At 52.8% G+C, this 4,443-nt stretch overlaps 1 non-coding gene across 1 annotated transcript; it reads right to left on the reverse strand.

Annotated features, from left to right (window-relative positions):
- Nucleotides 1-560: 560 nt before the first annotated feature.
- Nucleotides 561-664, reverse strand: LOC113456433. The gene has a single exon (XR_003377244.1). It is a non-coding gene; the product is annotated as a U6 spliceosomal RNA (small nuclear RNA).
- Nucleotides 665-4,443: the final 3,779 nt, after the last annotated feature.

Below are 4,443 nucleotides of genomic sequence, written 5' to 3' on the forward strand. Positions count from 1 at the left end.
TGATCTACAGCCTGTGTCCTGGGAACAATCGTATCATTGACAGAGACCTCAGGGTGGCACCAAGATCTTAGGTTATCAAATCAGGGGACCACAGGAGGCCCATCTGGTCGACACACGACATGATCAATGAAGCCCATACTTCAGAACTCCTGACTGTCTAACTAGTGTCCTCTTCTTGTCCAGGACTCATGCAGGATGACACAATTAGACACCCTTCACTCCCCTTGGCCATGTTAAGGAGCTCTGGTGAGAACCTGGTAGGATGTCCTCAGGTGGTGTGGGGGAGGGGGTTGTCTGCTGTTTCTCTTAGAACAATCACACCACCACAGTTGTGAGCTGAGTGGAGTTCTCTTGTCCCTTCACAGTGAGGGTTGGCATTGACCTTGGTGACCTTCTGGGATGGTATTTGCCAGGTTTCTCCCTATCAAGTTGCCCTTTCCCCTCTTATCCTGCCGGATTCCTAGGAAGTCAAGGCATAGCTCATACCCAGGGTGGGGACTCAAGCTTCCCCTCCACGATGAGGAATTATCGCACACAAATTATATGTTTGTTTATTTACTTTAAATATGGAACACTTCATGAATTTGCGTGTCATCCTTGCACAGGAGCCATGCTAATCTTTGGATCGTTCCAATTTTAGTATATGTGCTGCCAGAGCGAGCACTTCTTTCCCCTTTGGAGACAGGGTCTCATTATCCCAGGCTGGCCACGAATTGCCTATGTAACCAAGGATGGCCTTGAGTTTCTCTTTCTCATGATGTGTGTGTGGACACACACGTGGCACTCAGAGGACAACTTTCAGGATTCACATCTCTTTCCTTCCACCGTGGGATCTGGGGGACTGAACTCAGGACACCAGGCTTCTGTAGCAAGCTTGTACCTGCTGAGCCAAGTTCCCAGCCCCAACCTTGAATGTCTGACCCTCCTGCCTCTGCCTCCCAAGTGCTAGGGTTACAGGTGTGTGATGCCATGTCTGCCTCTATATTTTTGTTCTATTAACCTGTACTGATATACATCATGATGAGATTGGTTATGATATTCTGGTACATGTATTGGATGTATTTCCATCACTTCATCCTCCACGAACCTCTTGCCCTCCTCCCACTAACCATCCTCTTCCCAATGAACCACCTTTCCCCCCCTGCATGTCCTCCCCACCCCTGTTTCTCATCTTGATTATGCAATGAATTCCACCAGGGTTGCTTACAGGGACATGGGCGAGAGGCCTCCTTACCAGTGGCTACATCTTTAAAGAAAACGGCTCCTCTTCCCCCAGCAGCCATCAACTGTCTACAGATCTTTAGAGCGAGAGAGAGAGAGTCCTCATGAGCCCTCCCCCATAGGTATTATTAACTGCCTATAAACGTTTATGGAGGGCTGGAGCCTTGGGAGTTCCCCTGCACCCCATGGCGGGATTTTGATTGGTCCAATTTTATGCAGCCATATCCATTCTTTTGTTTTTGTTTTGCTTTTGAATGTAGCTCTGAGAATCAAATCCAGGGTTCACACATGACAGCAAAGCACTCTACCACCCGAGGACATCAGCTCCTCCCGTTCTCCTGTATGGGGGACTTCTGCATTATTAATTCATCTACTTACAGATGCTCTCATGGGTATTTGTTTCATACTCTCAAACCTACTGTGTTTGATCCTGATCTCCCTGGTAGCCAGCACAGTTAGTAAAATGTAGACAGTGACCCTCATGTCTAACAAATGATCAATCATTGTCTCTCGCGCACCAATGGGTTGGGAATCAATGTCACAGGCAGATGTGTAAGCAAACACGATCGAAACAGTCTGAGCCCACAGCACTTTGGAAGGAACCCTATCTATGAGGAGCAGTGCTTTGGTGTATTTGAGAATTTGATGTGTGGTAAACAGTGTGTTTTCCACAGTCCTCTGTATGGAGATAGCAGAACCGCAGAACAGCCCCGCCGAGCCCAGGCCCTGTCCGTGGTCCTGCCCTGCGTCCCTGCATTCTTCCTTGCCCCTTGCGGGAGGATTCGCGCACAGACAGCTAGAGCTGCCTCTGGCAGCAGTGAGGATGGAGGAGCTTAGGAGCAAGCAAGATGAAGCTGAGCAGGAAAGAGGGAAGAGCCACAGGCTTAGATTTAAGGAACTAATGAGAGACAATAGGCCTGACGCTTTTAAAGTCTGGACCCAGGAGGTGACTGGGCCAGAGTCACGTGCAATACACAGTCCTGGAGAGAGAGAATGAGCTTTAAAAAAAAGTCAGAAGTGGACATTTGGGGGCTAAATAGAGAAACGTGGAAAGGGTCTGCATAATAAATATGATAGTTTATGTGAGGATCACTTGAGGGAGGGGCTAGGTTAGAATACATGGTGCAGTATGACCTCATTTCATGGAGAAAGCTACATATAAGCACAGGAGTAGCTCGTGAAGGAGGCGACCAGAGTGTCACCTCCCTGGAGGACAGGACTATAACCGATCTATTTTCGACTGTCCACATAACTTAGTAAGAAAGGGAATCACTGGCCAGCCCCAGGGTGGAGGAGCTCTGCCTAGGCTGAAGTTTTCAAACAGATCCCTGAGGTTTTAGTAGCAAGAAACCTGGTGTGAGCAGAGTGTGCAGAAACACCGAAAAGGCAGCCCCTCCCCAGAGTGTGGACTGACCAGGTCCAGCCCTGCCAGTGCTAGGAAAACAGTCAGACAACGCATCAGTGACATAGGTGGAAACCTGGCCTCCGCTGCATGGCTGGAGCTGGAAATGGCTTCAGGGTAAGAAGGCACAGGGCAGATAGTTAAAGGCTCCAGTGCAGAAGGGAAACCCAGGTGAGTCCCCATGCAGAAACACGATGAGTGAATGACAAGTAGGTTTCTTTCTGAAGTATAGAGGGAGGAGGATCTAAGGACAGGAGGGGGTCTGTCCAGCCTGGGGATATGGTTACAGGGCTTTGGCCGACTGCCAGAGATTGCAGTGGGGCCATTCCTATATCTGAGGGTCTCTGATTCTGGAGTTCCAGATTCCAGCCAAAGCAAAGAGGAGGTTCCACACCAGCAACCTGAAGCCTCCTGTGCTAGGGACTGCACAGTCTGCAGCCTCCTGTACTAGGGTTGCTCAGCACATGGCCTCCCGCATTAAGGGATGCTCAGCCTGTGGCCTCCTGTGCTAGGGGCTACACACCCTGTGGTCTCCTGCGCTAGGGACTGCACAGTCTGCAGCCTCCTGTGCTAGGGAGATGCTCAGCCTGAGGCCTCCTGTGTTAGGGGATGCTCAGCCTGCTCCAGTGGGAGATGATGGCCAAGAAGAGAGATTCTGCTAACCTCTGTACAAGAAAAGTGGAGGTAGCAGTGGCAAATGCCCCTGAGGAAAGCAGGGAAGGGTAGAGAATGGGCTTCAAGAGGGAACAACAGCAGTAAGCTGCCTGGGATGGGGGACCCACACCTGCCTCCCTCCTCCACCTTCTGCTCTTGGGGATTCCCAGGTTCTAGCCAGTGTCCAGCTACCTAGAAAGGGTTTGTTATTACCTTACGCTTGTCAGGTGACAAGAAGGCACCAGCCCAGCTCCTCCCTCCCATGTTCTAAAATGCCATTCTGACCTGTCCTGAGAACAGAGCCACCTAGTACCTACTAGAGACCAAGGTCCTAAGCTCCCCACATAGGGCCTGAGGTCTCAGATGGCCTTGGAAACCCACAGCTCAGCAGGGGCTTCTGAATCCAGGAGATGCTGACCACGGCGGGGCTGCATGCACACAGTGCCCTGTCCTCCCCTCAGTCACGGACACTAGCCCAATGGCCAGTTATTCATCACACACTGGCAGTTCAGATCCTGCCATTCTAGACAAACAGCGCCCACAGTTCTGCTCTGTGCCACCCATGCGACCTTACACCAACACCAGAGGCTCAGCTAACCACTCCCCAGCTTGGTCCTGGCTGGCCCACTGCGGGCAGCACAGCCCGCTGCCAGTCGGGCCTGCCCATCTAGCTTGAGTGGGAGGTCACTAGGAACTGGGCCAGAATCCAGGGTGGCCCCAAGCAGATATCTCCTTCTGTTCTAGGTTGGGTAGGTGCGGCTAAGGACCAGAGGCTGCAGATCACCCTTGCTTGTCTCTGTCACCCCTAGGCCTGGTGCGGTGCACACATACACCTGCGACTTGATTTGTGTGGGATGGGGTGTCCAGAGGCTAGATTTAAGAGCTCCTCTGATTGGGGATGGCCCGGAGGGAAGGGCAGGTGCACAGGCCGGTCACCGCGAGCGTGCCATGTGACGCACAGGCCCGGGGTGTGACAGCACGGGATCCCTGCGGTTCCCCCAGCATGGGGACGCGCGCGAGAGCTCCTTACCTCCTCGCCTTGGCCGAAGCGCAGGCCGAGCGCCGCGACGCGCTCCACGCGTAGAAAGCCGTCGGGGTCGCGGCCGCACACCTCGAAGACTTCGCGCAGGCGGCGCACGGAGCGCAGCAGAGCCGCGGGGGCGCCC

Source organism: Microtus ochrogaster, chromosome 7, assembly GCF_000317375.1.
Source record: "Microtus ochrogaster isolate Prairie Vole_2 chromosome 7, MicOch1.0, whole genome shotgun sequence".
In the NCBI taxonomy this organism is placed as follows: Eukaryota; Metazoa; Chordata; class Mammalia; order Rodentia; family Cricetidae; genus Microtus; species Microtus ochrogaster.